Source organism: Rhinolophus sinicus, linkage group LG09 (assembly GCF_036562045.2).
Source record: "Rhinolophus sinicus isolate RSC01 linkage group LG09, ASM3656204v1, whole genome shotgun sequence".
Lineage (NCBI taxonomy): Eukaryota > Metazoa > Chordata > Mammalia > Chiroptera > Rhinolophidae > Rhinolophus > Rhinolophus sinicus.
In genome coordinates this window covers 55,088,620-55,114,245 of record NC_133758.1, presented here as the reverse complement: position 1 = coordinate 55,114,245, position 25,626 = coordinate 55,088,620, and the positions used below count along the sequence as shown (strand labels likewise).

General features: G+C 39.0%; 1 protein-coding gene across 12 annotated transcripts in view; it reads right to left on the bottom strand.

Annotated features, from left to right (window-relative positions):
- LDLRAD4 (low density lipoprotein receptor class A domain containing 4) overlaps positions 1-25,626 on the bottom strand; it is a 606,571-nt gene that overhangs the window by 303,087 nt on the left and 277,858 nt on the right. The window contains exon 4 of one of the 12 annotated variants that reach the window (XR_012498805.1): positions 2,617-4,091. The exons of the other annotated variants lie outside the window; for them this stretch is intronic. The gene's annotated coding sequence lies outside the window, so the exon portion shown is untranslated. Of the gene's footprint in view, positions 1-2,616; positions 4,092-25,626 lie in introns of those variants that run through there. 12 annotated transcript variants of the gene reach the window in all.

The following is a 25,626-nucleotide window of genomic DNA, read 5'->3' as shown; positions in this document are numbered from 1 at the left end:
CCACTCCCCCAGCTTAATGCCTTTAACTTGTAATTCTCCCCTAAACAAATTCCAGTCAGGCTTTGGCCCCCATCATTGCACCAAAACTGCTTATCTGAGTCACCAATGACCCCCATGTTGTTAACTCCAGTGTAGTTACTCAGGCCTCATCTTACTAGATGGCCTTTGACACAGCATTCATTAAATATTTGTTAAATAAATCAATGAACGAAGTAAAACCTTGTTGGAAAGTTACTATAGGAACCACAATTAACTACTGCTATCCCTTGAGTGAAGAAAATTTTCTCTAACTGAGCAAATATCCTCAAAATATCCTTTTATCTCCTAAGTGTAAAGGAGACAAAAAAAAAATAGAACTCAAATACATTATTGGCAAATTACATAAGACTTTTTAAAGCAAAGACTTAAAATTATTATCCAAAATAGTATTTTTTAAAATTACCTGTGGTCTTCATGTATGGAATCACTCTGTCTCTCGTATTCAATGTCATAAATATTTAGGCTTCTCCATCTGTCCCTTCCCAGTCATCTGGCCTAATTCCTAAATCCCAGTGATCTCTCTCAGTGTAGCTCCCATGTATTTTGGAGAGAAATCCCACTGTCTGGCTAAAGCGTTGGACTGTTTATTCAGGGAACAGCCAGCTTCTTCCCTCACAGCTTCCAGCACCCTGAGAATTGGGTTTGGACACTGAGTTTTCCACCTGTCTTATTTTTTAATATCTGCAAACAAGCCTGGGAGCCAGAGAGTAAGGAAGTTATTTACCGATTCATGGCCTTGTTGACCCTGTCTTGTCCTCAAGTTGATCACAGCTAGTTTTTTGTTTTGTTTTATTTTCCTATCTGGGGAGAAACTGCCTCATTTTCTTGCCTTGAGCCTCCTATGGATATTTGCTTGGGGTCCTCCAACTGCTGCACACCCTTTATAAAATGTACCTTCTTAAAAATGTCTACCTTCTGAGACCTCTGCAAAAATCAAAACTCAGCAAACTCAAAGTGTCACAAGGAGCTGGCTACATAAACTCCTGTGCCCCCTGTATTCTTTAGCCAATGCACACTGGAATTCTGACATGATATATTTATACATTTTTACTGGATTGTAAGATGTTCTACTGCAAGGAGAATGCCCCTTGCCCCAAACAAGGACAGATTGCTACCTTTTGTTATTTATTTCCCCATTAGTTCCTTAGAAGCCACTCTTTGCTCCCTCAAATAAACTTCCCACTTTAAGACCTATTCAACCCTCCTGTCATCTATAATAAGCTGATGACCTCACCATTCACACCCTCAGAGTGCCGTATCCAGCCAAGTCCCAAAGCTCCCTCACAACACACATAGCCTTAGAGAAGCTCAGGGATGTTGGTAGACAGATCTATCTCTTCATCTCTAGAGGGAGAGCTACAGATACTTAAAATTATAGCCTTTGGTTTCTACCACTAATCAAATTCAAGGCCAGGGATCAACGTGGATGGAAAGCCATTGCCACGTATTTTTCCCAACTCCATAATTTAGAGGGAGGCAATATAGGGGGCCTTCTTGGTCGTCAGAAGGAGGCTCCCACTGATCTAGAACCAATCCTACCTTGGGCAGGAGAGATGTAGAAGCCTCTAGCTATGTACTCCACTTCCATCCATGGTTACTGCTTTATTGAGGAAAATGACTTATTTCTGACAATATAGAACAGGTTAGAATCTTACATTCCACGAGGACAATCTTTTATTTTTGGTCCTAAAAAAAGAGCCTTTCTTTATGAAAGGCTCATTTCAGGCCTTTCATAAAGAATTTCTTTATAGTACCACAGGGCAATTTCCTGAATTCCTTTGCCTATTTCCCCAATAACCAAGAAGAGATTATTTCTAGAAAACTTAAGAGACTTCAAAAAAATTGATTAATGAGCAGGACCAGGGAGGGGCTTAAAACCCATCCTCCTCAATGGAACACTGTTTGAAACACTTCTTACCTTCTGAAATTAACAAGTAATCTTTCTGCTCAGTTGTTCCTTAAGGACACCCCCCGTTGGGAGCTTGTTCCATGTGTGGTGTGACCTGAGACCCAGCACCCAGGAGTTACGGGCATCCTGCTACGCTTGGTTATTTGTCCCCCAAATTCCTGCTGATCACTCTGCTCCACAGACCAACCCTTGAGGGACGTTGTCTCCAAATCACAGGCTAGAATCACTCTCAACCTTTGCCTGGCTTCCCTTCTGCACCCCCTTCCAACAGGAGCCTCAAACACCATCAGTGCCCTATCCCAAGGACTTATTTACCGTTGCTGCAGCTGATCCCAGATCAGCTAGACTGATAACCACAGAAGTATCGATGACGCCGTAAGTGTGGAAGCACATGAGAACAATTCGTCCACTGCCCTAGGCCCTCCACTCTGGCATGGAAAACTCACGTTTGTACTCACTCAAGCCTTTAACACTCCTGCTGAAGCTAAACCCATTTTATCTTGTTGTGTCCTTAATGGAGATAGAGGTAACTGGTCTAACTTAAATAACCACTTACACCCTTGAACATGGTTTTGAGGTTACTCTTTAGCTTTCTCATCTCTAAACTCCAATTTTTCATATTTGTATATAGTACTGGAAGGAGTAAATACACTACATGGACACAGAGCTCAGTTTTAACTGTATTTCACAACCAATACAGGAGGTTTTCTCAATATTATTTCTGTAAACAAATTTATAAAACAGCAATAATAATTGACATAGATACAAATGTGGCACAGAATCTCAGTCTTAAAATACACACTGAAAACAAATTCATAAAAAAATACAAACCAAAGTAATTTTTCTCTATAGTCAAGTATAGCAAAGCACTTTATTTAATATGTAACCATCCACACCTGTGTCCAAACAGCGCTTTCTTTTCTCTGTAGCAGTTAACATTTTTCAATAAGTCATATAATTAACTTTTTGTTTTGTTTACTGTCCCTAATCACTAAAATGTAAGTTTGCCTGAACATAAGGAACTTTTATGGTATTGTTTCTTTCCTGAAACCTAGAACAATATTTGACATGTAACAGGCTCTCAAAAAGTATTAGCTGAATGAAGAAACATTTATTCTATCAAGTAAATTGTTACATCTAAATCATAAATATCATGTCACTCTTCTACTTTAAATCCTTCACCTTCAGAATATAGTCCACGTGAGCTAGGTATATAAGACCCTTCCTCCTAATGTGGTCCTGACCATCTTTCCAACCTCATTTCCCAACTCCTTTCTATACATTACCCTAGAAGCCTTACACACCAAAACACGGGGATGTTCCCAAGCACACCATGGCTTCCCATTATTGTGCCTTGATGCACAGTGTTTGTCCTGCTAGGAATGATTTGCTCCCCTCCCCCTTACCTTACAAATGTCTCCTGACCTTTCAACATAAAAAAAAAAAAAAATGCCATGTCTGTGAAGCCTTCCCCATCCTCTCCATTCCCATCCACAATTAAATACTGCTGCCTTTATGTTCCCATGGCAACCTGCGGATCCCTCTAGTACAGCGCTTCTCACATTGCTGTCATTATTTATCTATTTGTCTGTCTCGTCCACTGCTGGTGAGACCACTCGGGCCTAGAATCATCACATCTTTGCATGCCCAGCTTCTAGCATTGGTGATGAATAACTGGTTCCAGTTAAATTGAATCAAAAGCACTGGGAGGAGGGGAAGAGAGAAGTGCCGTTTGGGGTTCAGCTTTGTGTCTTTCACTTGTACCTGAAGTCTATGCTTTCACTACACACCATCCACACAGACATACAAGCTAATGAGAAAGACGTTAAAAGAGGAGTATACACTTCACTACACTGGTTTCACATAGAACCAGAAGGGCCCATTTATCTTTGTTAACTTAAGCTATTAAAGCTGTGTAAATCATACAACTAGTATCCACTACATGTCCAAATTAGGAGGTAATAAACACTAGAAGATAAGTTAAATATACATATTTTTTACAGAGGGAAAGTTATACACAGAAATTATAAAATGCAGATGATCACAAATTTCCTGAGACAAAGGGCACATGAGAGGGAACCACATGCACAGGACTTTCTACAGCTGTTCAGGTGCACACATTGGGAACAGTCACCAAGGATTTCTGTAGACAAATGAAAACAGTGGGTCAGCAATAAGAAATTCAGACAAAAGAGTGAGTTTAAGTACTAATAGTTTCAGCCCTCTCAGTTCCTGGAAGCAGCCAAAGTCACAGCTCAATGGGAAATGTGGTAAATGGGGCTTTTCCTAAGTCTCCTTAAAATCAGAAACTTTTTTCCCTAAATGCCAAAAATTGTCAGAGTTCTAGACTCACTATGACTATACCAATATTAATGAGATAAAATAAAAGCTTTTGGACCTCAGTAGTATTATAAGAGTTTGCTATCCATCCTCAACAGCAGGTTAAATTATGCTAGCCAGTGGAAAGTGCTAGGATTAACCATGGGGCCTGCTCAACTCCCCAGGCTGCTGCTAATAACTCCAGAGGCACATTCCTTTTCTCGTGTCATCTTTTAACTTCTGGTTAGTGGAGATCACGTTACCAAGGTTGAGCTGCAAGCAGTTACAGCCCACAGCCTTGCACAAGCAAATTAAAAGGGAAATTTGAGCCTGTTATATCTAGGCAGTTGTACCTAACAACATATTCTTTTGGTGCATGGCTGTGGAGATAGGAGAAGAGAAAAAAAAAATAGGTATGTTGCTAGAAACAAACCAGCAAGCATAGATTTTTCTAACAACTATGCTGCTAACATTGTTGTTTTTAAAAAAACAAACATATTTGCAGCAGTACGCAATGTCTCTCTTTATTTGCTAGTGGCAATTAGTAAGGCCTTACTGGGCTAGAGAGAGAGAGAATACTTCTTTGGATCTTGGAACTTGAAGGGCCAAAGCCCTTTTTCTACCTGTGGTTCTCCCCTCACCATCCATGGTGCGTGCCCTATGGGACCCGTGCACTGAGGTATTTTCCAATAATAATGAATAAAAGAATGGTAAAATAATTGAAAGAATTATGGAAATACACATTGGCAAAAAGTTGCTATTAATTCAGTAATACTTAGAGTAAGTAATTTGTTAATCACACCAGCATCAAAAGAAAGGGCCCGCCAATGGTTGGAACTAATTGGTTACTTTATTGCCTGGACCCTAGATCAAAGATGTTTTAAGTCATTAGCATGTGTGGAGGACACCAGCACACGACCTGAGGCTGCAGGTGCAGTGTGAGCCTCTCCTGCCCAGGTCTCCAGCACCGCCCACCAGCAGGCTTGTTTTACTGTGCTCTGCAAAATGTGCTTCACTTGCAGCTGACCCAGCTCATGTGAATATCTGCATTTCTGCTTGCCCTATAATACCCAAGGTATCTTTTAATTCTGTAAACAGTGATCAGGGAAATACCGGAACAGATGGTGACAGCCTCTCAGAAGATTTACAAAAACGCAGGGAGAAAGAGATGAGAGGTGCCGTGCCATCTTCTGCAAAGGACAGAGCTCTGTCCTCAGTGACAGGAGGCCTAAAAGAGACTCACAGAATCCTCGTGACTCCATGTTGGAAGGAGGCTTGGATTGAGTGGACCGGACACAGGCTTTCTCAAGCAGGAAGTGCTCACCCCTGGGCACAAAAGCCTGTTCTGCTTTCTCCATAGACTTGTACAGCTTATATCTTCCCTGTTCATCTTCCCCTTCAGACTAACCAAATTTAAAGATGGCATCTTCCCAACCTTACTCTCTCCAAACATCAGATACACTTAACTTTTATTTTCTTTATCCCCATTGTTATTTATTTAACCATTCAGCATTCAGTCAATAACTACTATATGCCAGGTACTGTACTAGGGTTTTTTTGCATATTATCTTAGATGAGGAAGCTGAGGCTCACAAAGCTTCGGTAAGCAGACGGTCACCTGGAGAAGAGTGAGGAAACAGTCTTTCACATGCTTGCTCTCCCCTATTCCGGGCTCTGCGCCCCTGGCCCACACAGAGCTTGTGATGTGTGTGTGGAAGGTGGGAGGACAGGGAGGGAAAGCTTCTGTGGTGATGGTGGTGACAGAGCTGCAACACCTGCAGACCAGAGAAGAGGGTTGCAAAGCCCAAGCGGGCTTCTTAAATTCTACATACCTTCCCTGCCTGTCCAATGCCTATTCCCCAGGACACAACTGATCTGGAAACAAGTGTCAAGAGGTACAAAAGTATCCTCACACCTGGGCGCACAAACACCCTCACCACACAGCAAGGGCTGAAAAGGTAACTTGAGTATTTCATCCTGCACAGCTGTCCCCTCTACAGAGACATTAAAAAGTTAGTCTGTGGTACTAAATACAGAAAGATATTCTCTGCTCCTTTTAACGTTCAATGATTATTTTGCTCAGTGACCCCCTGGTATGCTTTTCTCTGCACAATGTGGAGGAAGAATACTCAGGAAAGCTCCCCCGTCCCATCATTGCATCTGGGTGGCTGCGCGGATGACAACATCCAGCTGACTGAAGTCTCTGCCATGCTGCACTGAGTCTCTTTGTACACTTGGGACATACAGGACTGAGGTGTCTTCCAGCACCAGTGAATGTAACTAATGTTTTCTATGGTGTCCAAACCATTCTACAGCAAGTATTCAATAGTTAGCCACTGTCCTCTGCAAAGCTCAGGAAAAAATGAGATCAGGCTGACCAGGGGCCACTATGCTCTATAAGCCATGCAAGGGAGCTCCACACTTGGGCTCTGAAACCTGAATGACATTTCACTTGGACGACACTAGCAGAATAAATGTCAGAGCTCAAATATGCTTTCCTGAAGTTTACCTTCAATTAAGGCCTGGGTTGCTTACTTTTGTGAAAAAATTTAAGATGTCAAAAAGACGTGTTCTGCTAGGCTGTATATCAAGAAAGCTACCCCTTTAAAAAAGGTTCTCGATATTGCAGGTGTCACTTTTTGCATTATAAATCACAAAGTGTGGTAGCCAGTTTAACAAGGGAGAAACAGTTGTTTCTCCTCTGAAGGCGCATGCAGAATGGTACAGAGATTCTGTCCTCATTCACTGTACTCAGACACATAATTTATGCAGGACTTCCAACCACCTAGCTGAGGTCTGCATACATGGGGCTTGTGTGGACACGTGCACAGGAGTGCATTGTAGTCTACCCAGCTGAAAACACAGAATGTTAGGGATGGAAGAAACCCTAGAAATCATGTAATCCAACTCCCTCATTTTAGAGATGAGAAATGCCAGACCCAAAGAAGAGAGGAACTATAACATAGTGGAACTAGAATTAAACTGCAGGGGTTCAAATCCTAGTGTGACAACTGTGTGATCTTGGGCAAGTTACTTAATCTCTTTGGGTCACAGTTTGCATGGCTATAAAATACAATAACAGTATCTACCTCATGGGGATACTTTAAGAATGAAATTTATAACTGCTGTTAAGAACTTCAAAGACTCTCAGATATATAACATTAGAACTAAGTTTGAGCTAAACCATGATCCAAAACTTCGGCTTAATGATTTCCAAGCTAATACTTGCCTACTTGGATGGATCATCACTTGTATTACACAATGTTGTAAAAGGACGCAAAGATCAAACATCACAAAACACACAGAGCTGTGTTATATATGTCTATATACAGAGGTCCTTGTCCCAAAACTTATGTGGATCCCCAAAAACCATTATAACATATAATTTACCCCAATAAAATGTAGCAAAGTATAGCTGAAAAATTTAAGGGACCCCTTAAACTCCTAATGATCCTATGAATACAGCCCTAAGGTAATTTATAAAGCTCATAAAATACATTCCAACGAAGCATTTACTGCCAAGTTTTTACTGTTGGTGACAAAAGTATATGAAAAAGTTTTCTTATGTCATATAATCAAGCCGTCACTGAATTCAATAATCTTTTCTTTCATTTATATAAAATTTCTATTTTTTGGTTTTGAGACCTAACTGTACAAAGAGTCTAAGGTGGCAGGGTTGGGCTGAAAGCCCCCTGAGGGTGGGAGTCATATGCGACTGGCTAGCACTCTATCTCTGGCCCAATGACTGGACCATGAACAAAAAATGCTTCTGAAACCAAACTACTGTCTGCCAGGCAGTACCAACAAGCCATAGCTCAAAATGTTTGTTCATTAGCTGCCATTCAAAACTTTGAACTTGGCACACCAACAGTAATTTAAGTGTCTCACTGAGCAATGTACAAAAGTACCGGTTATTCAAAAGATGGCCATATTATATTGGCGTAAAAACAGACACATAGACCAATGGAACAGAATAGAGAGCCCAGAAATAAACCCATGTCTATATGGTCAGTTAATCTATGACAAAGGAGGCAAGAATATACAGTGGGGTAAAGACAGTCTATTCAATAAATGGTATTGGGAAAACTGAACAGATACATGCAAAACAATCAAACTGGACCACCTTCTTACATCATATACAAGAATAAACTCAAAATGGATTAAAGACTTAAAGACCTGAAACCATAAAACTCTTAGAAGGAAATATAGGCAGTAAACTCTCTTACATTGTGCTTAGTAATATTTTTACTGATCTATCTCCTCAGGCAAGGGAAACAAAAGAAAAAATAAACAAGTGGGACTACGTCAAACTAAAAAGTTTTTACACAGCAAAGGAAACCAATACCAACAACAAAAAAAGAGAGTCTATTATGGGAGAAAATATTTGCTAATGATACATCTCATAAGGGGTTAATACCCAAAATTTATAAAGAACTCATACAACTCAACGCCAAAAAAAAAATTTAAAAAAAAATGAGCAATTCAATTAAAAACTGGGCAGAGAACCTCAATAGACATTTCTGCAAAAAAGACATACAGATGGCCAATAGACATATGAAAAGATGCTCAACATCATCAATCATCAGAGAAACGCAAATTAAAACCACAATGAGATATCACCTGACACCTTTCAGAATGGCCATCATCAACAAATCAGCAAACAATAAATGTTAGCGAGAATGCAGAGACTAGGGAACCCTAGTGCACTGTTGGTAGTATTGCAAATTGGTGCAGCGAAAATAGTCTGGAGGTTCCTCAAAAAATTAAGAATAGAACTACCTTATGACCCAGCAATCCCACTTCTGTATATTTATCCGAAGAAATCCAAAACACTAATTCAAAAAAATATATGCATCCTTATGATCATTGCAGCATTATTTATAATAGCCAAGATAAGGACATAACTTACATGCCAATAGATGATTGGATAAAGATGTGGTACATATATATAATGGAATATTACTTGGCCATAAAAGAATGAAATCTTATAATTTGCAGCAACATAGATGGACCTAGAGTGTATTATGCCAAGTGAAATAAGTCTGACTGAGAAAGACAAATACCATATGATCTCACTTATATGTGGAATCTAAAGAACAAAATAAATGAACAAACAAAACAGAAACAGACTCACAAATACAGAGAACAATCTGATGGTTGCCAGAGGGGAGAGGGGATGGGGAGCTGAGTGAAAAAGGTGAAAGGATTAAGAAGTCCAAATTGGTAGTTACAAAATAGGCACGGGTATGTAAGGTAAAACATAGAGAACATAGTCAACAATGTTACAACAACTGTGTATGATGCTAGGTGGGTACTAGATTAATCAGGGGGATCACTGTATAAGTTACGTAAGTGTCTAGCTACTATGCTATACACCTGAAACTAATATAAAATAATGTTGAATATCACCTATACCTGAAAAATGAATAAATAACTTTTTTAAAAAGTTGACCACATTGACCTGAGGGCTGTCCATAGCAACCAGTGACTGCAATGAAATCATAAATATCCAGAACCCATAAGAGATGAAGCTGAGGACAGAGAAAACAAGCGACGAGATCTAGAGCCCTGATGAAAGACACAGTTGTAAGGGCCCCTCAGGCAGGAAGAATGATCTGGAAGAGGGTTGGCTTGGGCCAGGTCCAATGGCATGAACCCCCACATCCCAGCTGGAGAATCAGACAGGAGCACAAGAGCTGTGAATCACTGGAACCAAGTGAGGATTCCAATAAAGATGGCACTGAGCTGGCCCTTAACGCTACTGTCCAGACATGGGTGACAGTCCTGACATAGACCCAGGGTCCAAGGAGTGGGGGGCATGAAGGAACCTGCTCACAACACTGTGAATATCCTCCATGGCCATCGCTGGGCTGGGAGATAGAAAACAGACTAACTGGGGAAGAGGCTACAATCAGCTTAACCACCAAATAGCTAGAATTTAAGAACAGTCAAGCAGTTGCATTTCAGTGAGTAGTGGACATTTACAATTCTATTTTCCTACTCAGTACTGAAACTTTTTTGATTAGGGAATTCCCTGCTTTATAGGTCCTATGGACAGTGGAGCTCCTTCATAATCAAATGCATTGTCCTGGGTTTCACTTGGAACTAGTGGTGTGAGATAGAATGGTCAAAAGAAGCCCTTCCTTCTGGTTTCTGTTGCTTGCATCCTGCTGTCACATATGCCATTATCACCATGCACAAGAAGGGAGCAGCACTTCCAGGAAGTCAAGAAGAATAGGAATCAGTAACTCTATATGCTTGAAAAGCAGGAAACAACTCAGCAGAAGCTGAGCATAAAGAACACACCATATAGACTGCCCACTTTCACCACTTTTATTCAACATAGTTCTAGAAGTTCTAACCACAGCAATCAGAAAAGAAAAAGAAATAAAAGGCATCCAAATTGGAAAGGAGTAAGTAAAATTGTCTTTATATGCACATGACATGATACTATATGTAGAGAACCCCAAAGACTCCACCAAAAATCTATTAAAACTGATAAATGAATTTAGTATAGTAGCAGGATACAAAATTAATATTCAGAATCAGTTGCATTTATATACGCCAATAATAAACTATCAGAAGGAGAAATCAATCCCATTCACAATTGCTTCAAAAACAATAAAATACCTAGGAATAAATTTAACCAAGGAAGTAAAAGACCTGTACTCAAAAAATGATAAGACACTGAAGAAAGAAATCAAAGAAGATACTAATAAGTGGAAACACATACCATGTTCATGGATAGGAAGAATTAATATAGTTAAAATGTCAATACTACCTAAGGCAATATATAGATTCAACTTAACTCCTATCAAAGTACCAACGACATTTCTCACAGAAATAGAACATATAATCCTAAAATTTATATGGAACCATAAAAGACCCCGAATAGCCACAGCAATCTTGAGAAATAAGAACAAAGTGGGAGGTATCACGCTGCCCGACATCAAATCATACAACAATGCTATTGTAATCAAAATAGCATGATACTGACATAAAAACAGACACATTGGTCAATGGAACAGAATAGAGAGTCCAGAAATAAATTCATTCATATATGGTCATTTAATCTATGACAATGGAAGCAAGAATTTACATTGGGGTAAAGACAGTCTATTTAATAAATGGTGCTGGGAAAACTGGAATGAAACATGCAAAAAAATGAAACTGGACCACCTCCTTACGCCATATACAAAAACAAATTCAAAATGGATTAAAGACTTAAATGTGGGGTGGTCAGTCAGCTCCGTTGGTTAGAGCGAGGTGCTGATAACACCAAGGTTGCCAGTTCCATCCCCATACTGGCCACTGTGAGCTGCACCCTCCTTAAAAAAGAAATAAAATTACTTAAATGTAAGACCTGAAATTATAAAACTCCTAGAAGAAAATATACAGAGTAAATGTGCAGACATTACCCTGAGTAATATTTTTACTGATATATCCCCTTGGGCAAGGGAAGTAAAAGAAAAAATAAACATATGAGATTACATCAAACTTAGAAGTTTTTTCACAGCAAAGGAAACCATCAACAAAACAAAAAGGCAGTCTACTGAATGGGAGAAGATATTTGTCAATGATACACCTGATAAGGGGTTAATACGCAAAATTTATAAAACACTCATTCAGCTCAACACCAAAAAAATCAAGCAACCCAATGAAAAAATGGGCAGAGGACAAGAAGAGACATTTCTCTAAAGAGGATATACAGGTGGCCAACAGACATATGAAAAAAATGCTCAACCTCACTAATCCTTAGAGAAATGTAAATAAAAACCACAAGATACCACCTTACTCCAGTCAGAATGGCTATCATCAATAAATCAACAAACAACAAGTGCTGGTGAGGTTGCGGAGAAAAGGGAACCCTGGTGCACTGTTGGTGGGATTGCAGATTGGTGCAGCCACTATGGAAATCAGTATGGAGGTATCTCAAAAACTGGAAATGGAAGTACCTTATGACCCAGCAATTCCATCTTAGGTATCTATCCAGAGAAATCCAAGACGCTAATTAGAAAAAATATATGCACCCCTATGTTTATTGCAATGCTATTTAAAATAGCCAAGACTTGTTGAAAACAACTGAAATTCCCATCGGTAGACAACTGGATTGAGAAACTGTGGTACAATTATACAATAGAGTATTACTCGGCTATAAAGAAGAATGAAATCTTACCATTTGCAACAATATGGATGGACCTAGAGAACATTATGCTAAGTGAAATAAGTCAGTCAGAGAAAGACAAATACCATATGATCTCACTTATATGTGGAATCTAAAGAACTGAATAAATGAGCAAAGTAAACAGAAATAGTCTCAGAGATATAGAGGAAAAATTGATGGTTGCTAGAAGGGAGAGGAGTGGGGATGAGGGAAAAGGGAAAGGGATTAGTCAGCATAAATTGATAACTACAATATTGCCACAGGGATATGAAAGACAATTTGGGGAACACAATCAATAATGTTGTAAAGACTTTGTAGGGTGTCAGATGGGCACATGTCTTATTAGGTAGACTACTTCATGGACGGTTTAGATGCCTGACCACTGCACTGTACACCTGAAGCTGAATAATATTATATGTCAACTATAATTTAATATTATATAGTCACAGGATATGGAGTGTAGCATACGGAATAGAGTCAATGTAATTGTAATAGACATATACGATGTCACAAGGTCAATAGATTGGAGGAAGGGGTTATCACTTTGTTGGGGGGTGAAATGTCTAACTATTGTATTGTTTTGTACACCTGAAACTAATAAAAAACAAACAAACAAAAAACACGCCATGCCCTGGGAACAGCGGGTAGAGTGATGGGGCCAGTGTGGGGGTTATGCATAGGGAAGATGCAGACAGTGCAGTAACTGAGACAAAGTCATGTCACTGACTTTGCTGTCGAGGAGTTAGGGAGCTCTCCTGAGCAAACACCAGCTTAAGAATAGATGCAGACTACTGAGTTGAGTCTTTTAATTGGCAATTTCGACAAAAACACCCTATTTACTGACTTACAACAGTATTTGAAATATCTGCTCTTTTCTATGAAGCCATTGTGTTTTTAGGAGGTCCCTGTAAAAAAAATAAAATCTAAATGTTTTACCTGGAAGTAGTAATACGCTAGTTTATAGCAAATGCTTCTTTGAAATCTTTATTGAGCACTTATTAAGGCAAAATTATGAGATATTAAGACTAAAAGAGATGATTCTGTTCTTGGGGAATCTTATGTAGATTTGATTAGCCTAACTGCCACCCTCTATGGCAGCCATGCAGGGGAAGCTGCTACATTAAAAATCCATCCTCTCATTTGTCCTGAATCTCCACTTTCCCCTAGCAAAAATATCATCCACTGACATCAAGCTAACCTTTTAGAAATAGAGCTTTCAGTTTCCCATACAATAGCTTACCAGGTTTTATGAATTTTTCTAGGCATCCAGCCTATTTGGTCTCACCTCACATTTTGCTAGGCTAATCACAAGGTAAATCTGAGGAAAGGCAAATAATTTACATACAGTGTATTTCAAAGTCCAATGTAAACCAATATCTGTAATTTTTAACTACCTATATGCTATTCTTCCATCTGTTAATACAGATGATCAAACATGACTATATAAACAATAGCAGACTTGTACATTAACACACACACAGACACACATACACACACACACAGTGTCAAAAAATGTATACAGATTTTAAGAAAGGAAAACTGTATTAAAATTGTAATACTCAATATACAAGGTCTGACAATCAAGTTCGCAAACTTGTTGCACTGATGTTGCTAAACTTTTTTGATATCAGAGGGTTTATGCATTATGAATTTGTACCAATTGGACAAAAAGTTAACCAAGTTTACTATTTGGAAGTGCTGAAAATGCTGCATGAAAAAGTTAGACAACCTGAACTTTTCACCAACAATTCATGGCTCTTGCATCACGGCAATGCACCAGCTCACAGGGCACTGTCTGTGGGGGAGTTTTTAGACAGCAAATAAATAATTGTATTGGAACACCCTCCCTACTCACCTGATCTGGCCCCAATGACTTCTTGCTTTACCTGAAGACAAAGGAAATATTGAAAGGAAGACATTTTGATGACATTCAGGACATCAAGAGTAATAGGACGACAGATCTGATGGCCATTCCTGAAAAAAGTTCCCAAATTGCTTTGAAGGGTGGACTAGGCACTGGCATCAATGCACAGCTTCCCAAGGGGAGTACTTCGAAGGTGACTGTAGTGATATTCAGCAATGAGGTATGTAGCACTTTTTTAGGATGAGTTTGCAAACTTAATTGCAGACCTCGTATACTGATAACAAAAGATGAATACAAGTCACATTTGACTTCTGCAATTATAAGAGGTGCTCAAAGGGGTTATCATCAGCGTCTAGACACTTCTGATTATGGCGAAGTACTGCTTGAGCAACATTAACCAACATGTCTATACACACACACACGCACACACACACACACACACACACACACACACACAGAGGGTGCCAAAAATGTATACACATTTTAAGAAAGAAAACAACTGTACTAAAATTACGCTGATGGTAACAACTTTAAGCACCTCTTGTAATTGCAGAAGTCAAATGTGACTTGTATTCATCTTTTATTATCGGTATTTATTGAGTATTACAATGTTAATACAGTTGTTTCCTTTCTTAAAATGTGTATCCATAATGGAGTTCTTAACTTCGTATTTTGAGATTATTTTAGACTTATAGAAAAGATACACACTTAACCTCACTTCCCTTAGTGTTATAATCTGACAACTATAGGACAATTATCAAAACTAAGAAAGTCAGACTTCCGGAAAAATGGCGGCATGAGGTGAGCCTCTGTAAAGCTCCCCTGGAATTTACAACAAATCGAACAACAAAAACTCCACAAAAGACTCCCCGCACAGCAGACAGGCAAGACGAAGAGGCCCACTACCGACTGAAATCACCTACAGGTGGGATTTCGCGCGAGTGGAGGGAGGAGGAAAGGGAGAAGTGCTCGGAGACGGAGCCGCGCGGGCGCAGGACGCAGACCTGGTCAGTGCGCCGAGCTCGCTGCTTCCCAAAACTACCGCAGCTGCCAGTGAGGGAAGAACTCGGACTGCTAGGGCTCCGCTTATGGACCACAGGGCTGAGGGGACAGCATATACCACGGCTGAATCCAACGCTCACGGCAGAGACCTCGGAGAAAAGACTGAGGGAAAAAGGCTGAAAACGGTGGTTTAAGCCCTCACTGCTGAGCAGAGAACGGAGCCTTAGGCACTGAGACTAGCTGCCCCCTCCCACCCCTCCCAGAGCTCGCCCCGCCCCCACCTGCCCGGTGCTAGAAGCGAAACAGTAGCAGTGTCAGATCAAAACAACAGAAAATTTGCTGTTTTGAGAACTGTGGGCCGCAGACACAAATTCACAGCCCAACTAGTTCCGGCAAAGGGGAGGGAGTCATGGAAGCAGGACCGGCTGTGGTGGTGGTCGCCGCCATTGCTCTGGGCCACCTCTCACAACTTACCCCGCCCCTGACCCCACCTATCTGGGCGGATCCCTGCAGGAGTAAACAGAACTGCTGAAACATACGGGCTCTGAATCAGGAGCTGGAAGAGCTTTGGAACATCAAAAGCTCTCCGCATACCCACCGGGACACTGCGCCCTGTGACCTAGACGAACTATTAACAGAGGAGAAGCCCGTCTCCCAGGGAATCCCCCCATTGTGTGAGAAGCAGGAATAGTGCAGAGAAAACAGCACTACCGTGTGGGAGAAGAAAAATAAATTGCAGTTGGAGAAATAATAAGACATTCTACCAACAAGTACTGGAAAACAAAAGAAAGACCTCTTCCTATCAACCTGTTGCAGAAGTCACTCCTGTAGATGTCTAGGAAGAGAAATAGTAAACCAGTAATCGCCATGAATAACCAAGGCAACAAGATAGCTCAGAAAGAAAGTGAAAAATCTCCAGAGAAGGCACTTAAAGATACAGAAATATGTGACTTAAATGACAGAGAATTCAAGATTGCAGTTCTGAAAAAACTCAATGAGATACAAGAAAACACAGATAGGCAGTTAAATGAACTCAGAAACTCAATCAAAGAACAGCATGAGCATTTTACGAAAGAGATTGAAATTTTAAAAAGGAACCAAAGAGAATTTCTGGACATTAAGAACTCAATAAAAGAAATTAAGAATGAAATAACCAGCTTAAGTAGTAGAGTTGACCAGATGGAGGAAAGAATCAGTGACATCGAAGATAGAAACCTGGAAATGACACAAATTGAAGAAGAAAGAGACTTGAGACTTAAAAGAAATGAAAGAACTCTACAAGAACTTTCTGACTCCATCAGAAAGAGCAATATAAGAATAATGGGCATACCAGAAGGAGAAGAAAGAGAGAAGGGAACAGAGAATATATTCAAACAAATTGTCGATGAGAACTTCCCAAATTTGTGGACAGAACTGGACCCTCGAATCCAAGAAGCAAATAGAACACCTAGTTACCTCAATCCCAACAGGCCTTCTCCAAGGCACATTGTATTGAAGCTGTCTAAAATCAAGGACAAAGAAAGAATCCTCAAGGCAGCCAGGGAAAAGAAGACGGTAACTTACAAAGGAAAGCCCATTAGATTCTCATCAGATTTTTCAGCAGAAACTCTACAAGCCATGAGGGAGTGGAACCAAATACTCAAACTATTGAAAGAGAGAAATCATGAGCCAAGAATAATATATCCAGCAACGATATCCTTTAGATATGAAGGAGGAATAAAGACTTTTCAGACATACAGAAGCTGAGGGAATTTTCTAATACACGACCTGCACTACAAGAAATACTAAAGGAGGCTATACGACCACCATCAACAGGGACAATTTGTGGCAACCAAAACTCAAAAAGGGGAAGAGTAAAGGCCTGAACCGGAATACGGGAATGGAGAAAGTAAGCATGCTGAGGAAAATGGAATACTCTAAATATCAAACTTTCTTTTACATAAAATTAAGGGTAACCACTCAAAAAAATCCAGAACTGAAATATATACTGTAATAAAAGAAGAAATAGAGGGAAACATCATAGAATACAACCACACAGAAATAATAGACAACAAGAAAAAGGCAAAGACATGATGGAGACACAGCCATACCAGAAAACTAAAGATAGAATGACAGGAAATCCTCACATATCAATAATCACCCTAAATGTAAATGGACTGAACTCACCAATAAAAAGGCACAGAGTAGCAGATTGGATCAAAAAACTAAACCCAACCATATGCTGTCTCCAAGAGACACATCTCAGCTACAAGGACAAGCATAGACTCAAAGTGAAAGGGTGGAAATTGACACTCCAAGCAAATGGTACCCAGAGAAAATCAGGTGTAGCCATAATGATATCAGATGAAACAGACTTCAAGGTGAAAAAGATAACAAGAGACAAAGATGGACATTTCATAATGGTGAAAGGGACTGTACAACAAGAAGACATAACAGTCATCAATATTTATGCCCCCAATCAGGGAGCACCGAAATACACCAAGCAACTACTAACAGAACTAAAGGGAGAAATTGACCAAAACACAATTATACTAGGGGACTTAAATACATCATTGACAGCTATGGATAGATCATCCAAACAGAAAATAAATAACGAAATAGTAGCCCTAAATGACACATTAGATGAAATGGACATAATTGACATTTATAGAGCACTTCATCCTAAAACATCAGACTATACATTCTTTTCTAGTGTACATGGAACATTCTCAAGGATAGACCATATATTGGGACATAAAATCAGTCTCAACAAATTTAAGAAGATTGAAATCATACCATGCATATTCTCTGATCACAAGGCTTTGAAATTGGATATCAACTGTAAAAAGAAAGTGGGGAAAAACACAAATACATGGAGATTAAACAACATACTTTTAAAGAAGGACTGGGTCAAAGAAGAAATTAGAGGAGAGATCAAAAGATACATAGAAACAAATGACAATGAAAATACATCCTACCAAAATTTTTGGGATGCAGCGAAAGCAGTTTTAAGAGGGAAATTTATCTCATTACAGGCCTATCTCAAGAAACAAGAAAACTCCCAAATAAATAACCTCATGTTACACCTTAAAGAACTAGAAAAAGAAGAACAAGTAAAACCCAAGGTCAGCAGAAGAAAGGAAATAAGAAAAATTAGAGCAGAACTAAATGAAATAGAGAACAAAAAGACAATAGAAAAAATTAATGTGACAAAGAGCTGGTTCTTTGAAAAGATTAACAAAATTGACAAACCCTTGGCTAGACTTACTAAGATAAAAAGAGAGAAGACACTGATTAACAAAATCAGAAACGTAAAAGGGGAAGTTATCACGGACACCACAGAAATACAAAGGATCATCCAAGAATACTATGAAGGACTATATGCCACCAAATTCAACAACCTAGAAGAAATGGACAAGTTCTTAGAAACATATAGCCTATCAAGGCTGAACCATGAAGAACTGGAAAATCTAAACAGACCGATCACCAGTAACGAAATTGAATCAGTCATCCAAAACCTTCCCAAAAGCAAAAGTCCGGGACCAGATGGCTTCACTAGTGAATTCTACCAAACCTTCAAAGAGGATCTAATACCAATTCTGCACAAACTCTTCCAAAAATTGAAGAAGAGACAGTACTCCCTAACTCATTTTATGAGGCCAACATTACCCTGATACCAAAACCTGGTAAGGACAGCACAAAAAAACAAAACTACAGACCAATATCTCTAATGAATACCGATGCAAAAATCCTAAATAAAATTCTAGCAAATCGAATACAACAATGCATTAAAAAGATTATTCATCACGACCAAGTGGGGTTCATCCCGGGGCACAAGGATGGTTCAACATCAAATCCATCAATGTGATACATCACATAAACAAAATAAAGGACAAAAATCATATGATTATATCAATTGATGCAGAAAAAGCATTTGACAAGATACAACATCCATTTATGATTAAAACACTTAATAAAATGGGTATAGAAGGAAAATACCTTAACATAATAAAGGCCATATATGACAAGCCCTCTGCTAATCTCATAATTAATGGAGAAAAACTGAAGCCCTTTGCTCTACGTTCAGGAACACGACAGGGATGTCCCCTATCACCTCTGCTTTTCAACATAGTGTTGGAAGTCCTTGCCAGAGCAATCAGGCAAGAGAAAGAAATAAAAGGCATCCAATTGGGAATGAAGAAGTTAAATTATCACTCTTTGCAGATGACATGATGCTATATATAGAAAACCCTAAAGACTCCACCAAAAAGCTATTGGAAACAATCAACGAATACAGTAAAGTTGCTGGCTACAAAATCAACGCACAAAAGTCCATTGCCTTCCTATATACTAACAATGAAATCTCAGAAAAAGAAATACAAAAACAATTCCTTTTGCAATTGCAGCAAAAAGAATAAAATACCTAGGAATAAACTTAACCAAGGATGTGAAAGACCTATATGCTGAAAACTATAAGACATTTTTGAAAGAAATTGAAGAAGACACAAAGAAATGGAAAGACATTCCGTGCTCATGGATTGGAAGAATCAACATAGTTAAAATGGCCATATTACCCAAAGCAATATACAGATTCAATGCAATCCCCATCAAAATCCCAATGGCATATTTTAAAGAAATAGAACAAAAAATCATCAGATTTGTTTGGAACCACAAAAGACCCCGAATAGCCAAAGCAATCTTAAGAAAAAGAACAATAATGGAGGTATCACACTTCCTGACTTTGGCTTGTACTACAGGGCTACAATAATCAAAACAGCATGGTATTGGCAGAAAAACAGACACATAGACCAATGGAATAGAATTGAGAACCCAGAAATAAAACCACATAAATATGGACAGATAATTTTTGACAAAGAAGCTAAAAAATACAATGGAGCAAAGACAGCCTCTTCAATAAATGGTGCTGGGAGAATTGGATAGCCACGTGCAAAAGAATGAAACTGGACTGCTATTTGTCACCATGTACCAAAATTAATTCAAAATGGATCAAAGACTTAAGCATAAGACCTGACACAATAAACTGCATAGAAGAAAACATAGGTACTAAACTTATGGACCTTGGGTTCAAAGAGCATTTTATGAACTTGACTCCAAAGGCAATGGAAGTAAAAGCTAAAATAAACGAATGGGACTATATGAAACTTAAAAGCTTCTGCACAGCAAAAGAAACCATTGACAAAATAAAGAGGCCACCAACTGAATGGGAGAAGATTTTTGCAAACAGTGCCTCCGATAAGGGGCTAGTATCCAGAATATACAAGGAACTCATGCAACTCAACAACAAAAAAACAAACAACCCAATTGAAAAATGGGCAGAGGACTTGAAGAGACATTTCTCCAAAGAGGACATACAAATGGCAAATAGACATATGAAAAAATGCTCAACATCACTAATCATCAGAGAAATGCAAATCAAAACCACAATGAGATATCACCTCACCCCAGTCAGAATGGCTATCATCAACAAGACAAATAGTAACAAATGTTGGAGAGGCTGTGGAGAAAAGGAACCCTCATACACTGTTGGTGGGAATGCAGACTGGTGCAGCCGTTATGGAAGGCAGTGTGGAGGTTCCTCAAAACATTACGAATAGAATTGCCATATGACCCAGCAATCCCTCTCCTGGGTATCTACCCAAAAAATCTGAAAACATTTATAGATAAAGACACGTGTGCTCCAATGTTCATTGCAGCTTTGTTTACGGTGGCCAAGACATGGAAACAACCAAAATGTCCTTCGATAGATGAATGGATAAAGAAGTTGTGGTATATATACACAATGGAATACTATTCGGCAGTAAGAAAAGATGATATAGGAACATTTGTGACAACATGGATGGATCTTGAGAGAGTAATGCTGAGCGAAACAAGTCAGACAGAAAAAGCAGAGAACCATGTGATTTCACTGATATGTGGTATATAAACCAAAAACAACAAAAGAACAAGACAAACAAATGAGAAACAGAAACTCATAGACACAGACAATAGTTTAGTGGTTGCCAGAGGGTAAGGGGGGTGGGGGATGGGGGGTGGGAGATGAGGGTAAGGGAGATCGAATATATGGTGATGGAAGGAGAACTGACTCTGGGTGATGAACACACAATGGGATTTATTGATGATGTAATACAGAATTGTACACCTGAAATCTATGTAATTTTACTAACAATTGTCACCCCAATAAATTTAATAAAATTAAATTTAAAAAAAAATCTAAGAAAGTAACATTAGTATAACACTGTTAATTATAGACGTTATTTGGGTATCACCGGTTTTTCTCAAAAATGTCCTTTTTCTATTCCAGGTCCCAATATAGGGGCCCTGGTTATGTTTAGTTGTTGTGTGTCCTTAGTCTCCTCCATCTGTGACAGCTCCTCAATCTTTCACTGTCTTTCAGGATCTTAGCACTTTTGAAAATTACTGGTCAGGTATTTGTAGACTGTTCTTTGATTTGGGTTTATGTGATGTTTTATAACGCTAGACTGAGATGATGCATTATACAGAAGAATACCACATAGGTGATATTCCCCGCTCACTGCATCCAATCCAGGGCTACAAAATGTGGATGTTTATTACTGCTAATGTTGACCTTCAGCACTGATGTCTGCCTGTTTTCTTCACGGTAAAGTTATTACTTTCTCTTTGTAATTAATAAATATTTATCTTGGGGGAGATACTTTGAGACTCTTCAAGTACGTGTTTCTCAACTTTCACTGACTAATTTTAATACCTATTAATAGATCTTACCTACATCAATTATTATTATGGTACTCTAATGGTGAATTTCTGTTTTCCTCATTTCTTCTGTTAGGTTGGTGCAAAAGTAACTGCGGTTTAAAAGGTTAAAAATAATTGCAAAAACCGCAATTACTTTTTTTTTGGGGGGTACATTTTATTTTTGTTTTAAATCGCTATAGACAACATACCCTTGTTGTGCCTATAACCAGGGTGGCTCACACCCACTGCCTGCCCTTGGCACATCACTGCCAACACACTTACTGCTCTGCAGGTCACACCTCCACCCTGGCTTCAGGAAACCACCTACCTCTTTTCTGCAATAACAGATTGTTTTTCTGTTCTAGAACAGCATATGAATGAAATCATATAGGATATACTCTTTAGTGTCTAGCTTCCTTTATTCAGTATAATGTTTTGGTGATTCATCCACATTCTCGTGTGTATTAGTAGTTTATTCCTTTTAATTGTTGAGTAATATTCCATTGTATGAATGAATATATCACAAATTTTTAACCATTGTTTTGTTGCTGTACTTTGAGATGTTTTCAATTTGGGCTATTAAAAATAAAGTTTCTGTGAACATTTTTGCACAAGTCTTTTTATAGATTTTTCTTGCTAAGTGCACATTTAACTATGAGAAACTGCCAAACAATTTTTCTAAGTGATTTACAATTTTTTTTTACTCCCACACAGAATGTATGAGAATTCCAATTGTGCTATATTCTCACCAACATCTGGCGCTCATGCTTTAAAATTTTTCAGCATTCTAGTGGATATAAAGTGGTATCTCATTGTGGGGAAAACCACAATTACTTTTGCACCAACCTAATATATGTATTAACTGGAATTCTTCTGTAAGGGCAAGTTGTCCCTTCTCTTCCTTCCATAATGCTTTTTATTCTTGTGAACTGTCTCTAATGCAAGAATGAAATGGCTCATTAAGAATTAATCTAGGAATGCTCATGTTGCAATATGTAATGCAAAACTTGCATATGTTCTCATACTAAATGATAAAATACAGACTGCAGATAGTGTTAAGACTGTAAGTTCCACCTAAGATACAATAGGTTAATAGTTTGACCTGTCAGTAGCCTAAAGTCTTCCTATATGTACTAGCACTAAATAAAAGGCAAGGTTATTTAATAATCCATAGGCAGGATAACTACAAATGGTATGTATAGAGTCACCTACAGTTAAGGACAAAACTCCTAGAGGACAATTAAGCATTTTCGACAGTATCCCCAGGGAAACCCACCATACCTTCCTCTTCTCTGGGGAGTGGAGGCAATGGCCTTCCCCTCTGGGCTCTACCCAAATCACTCACTACCAGGAGGCATGTCTTGTCTATGAAGGTGGCCCAGTTACTTCCCTAGTGAAAGAAAATGGTGCAATTATGTAACAAATACAAAGCTGGAAACAGACAGAACCAAGGGCACCAAGGACAAACCTATTTGGGGGGTTAAAATGGGGCTATGACACAAAGGCAGAATCTCACAACTCCTCTGAATTCTCACTGTTCTCAGAAATCTTCCCTCTGTGCACACAAAGATGAATGTAATAATCACACTTTGTGATTAAGCTAATTTTCTTTGCTCAAAAATATAATTCATATTAACAGCACAAAATTTAGAAAACCTAGACAAACTAAAACCAAAAGAAGAAGGAAGAGGATGAGGATAAAGAAAAAGAAAAGGAAAAGAAACAAAGGAGGTTAAGAGAGAAAAGAAGAAAATGTATCCTAACCTCATGAACCAGAAGAAAGCACTGTATATCTTGATTATTTTTTTCTTTGCATGTATTTTTTTGTTACAAAACTGAGCTCATACTTCACCTACTCTTTCTATTTCTCTTCATATACTATATTTAATTAAATCAAAGATGATAGTAATTGTAAGACACTATTTTATGTGTCAATAAAAAAGAAAAAGAAAACACAAGCAATTTTAATTGTAATATGTTATCATATCCCAGTTTTGAAGACGTGGCAATGGAGGGAGGGGAAATATGCTTAAAATAGACTAAGTGTGGTTTCTTAATACTTTCCATGTTATTAAAAAAATGCCTTCACAGCATCATTTTTTAATGGCTGTATAGTGTCTATATACAGCCAAATTACCTCCAGGAAAGTTCATTCATTTACTTATTTACTCCGTATTTATTGAGCACCTACTTTGTACCCACAGCTGGAGGTAGAATAATTAGTACAATGGAACCTAGTCCCTGCCTTCTAGGACTTGGGGAGACAGACATTAGTTTAAAAAACACATAAATATCTCATTAGAAACTATGGTAATGGGTGTGAAGAAAAGGTCTGTGAGGCACAGGCAGGCTCACTGCTCTGTCAATACCCGGAGTACCCTTCTTGGACAGTGGCCAAGTGCATTCCTACCACTTGGCCTAGAAGGAATTCTCTGAGCTCTGAACAACCATCTACACCAAAGGACACCAAAACCTTGGACAGAGAGCACTGGCACAGGTTCTCCCTTGGGCAACCGTGGTACAGATCAGAAGGGTCAGGTAATATATCAAAATGACTAGAGAGAACACACCTTGTCTTATTCATCATTATATCCAATCAGTGTTAATGCAATGCATCAGCACTAGACAAGTTCTATAAACACTGGGTAAAAATTATTCGAGAGAATCACACCACCCTCAATCCATGGTTACGATGAAGGGGTAATGGCATTTTCCTATAAGCTAAAAAATTTGTATGTCTCTAATAAAAAAATGAAAATTAGAGAAGGTGTGGAATCCCATTCAGATTGGACTTATGAGTGAAGCACCCCAAGTTAAGCAGGTGACATCAAGCAGTAATGCACAATAATATGTGTATTTAAAGCAAGTTTAAGAAAAGTCCACTGAGTTCTGTTCTCTCTCACCTTTATTCTCACATTACCTAAAACACTCTGCAAAGGAAAAACAATCATAAAAAAAAAATCTTAAAACCCATATTACCATGTACCTTGTTTATTATTCTGTTCCACAGTATGTCAGACCACGTTAAATTTATGGGACATACAAAAGAGCAGAGGCCAACAGTCCTAGCCTTAAACTGCCATTAATGAACAGTCATTTTATTTTACTGCTGAATCAGTGTCTGGGCTAAGGTCAAGGACTCAAATCCACCTTCAAATGCCATACCACACTATCCTTAGCACCCTGACAGTTGTATTTTACCTCACAGACAGTCGACCTTTGGAGGACACATTCTTCACCCTGTAAACGTGTGGAGGCCTCTGGCCATCTGCCTCCATGTCCTCTTGCCCAGCTCATGTGGGGACTGCTACAGAGAAGACCCACGGGCAAGCAGGGGCAAGATGCTGCAAGGTGTGAGTCAGCCCTGGCATGGTAAGAAATTGTGTGCTATGTGGCTGGCTCTGTGTTCCACTTCATCAGGTCCTGGGGTCTGCCCCATGTCCACTCCAGTTTTCCTTTCCAGAGGCAGGCAGAATGATTAAACATGTCTGGGAATTGCAGAGTGGGAAGGCTTAGCACAACAGAGATGCGAGCATGCTCCCCAGTAAGTGAAACCATAATATGCTCCATGACACGGATGGGCCAAAGAGGACAAAGTATCCTTTTCAATGTCTA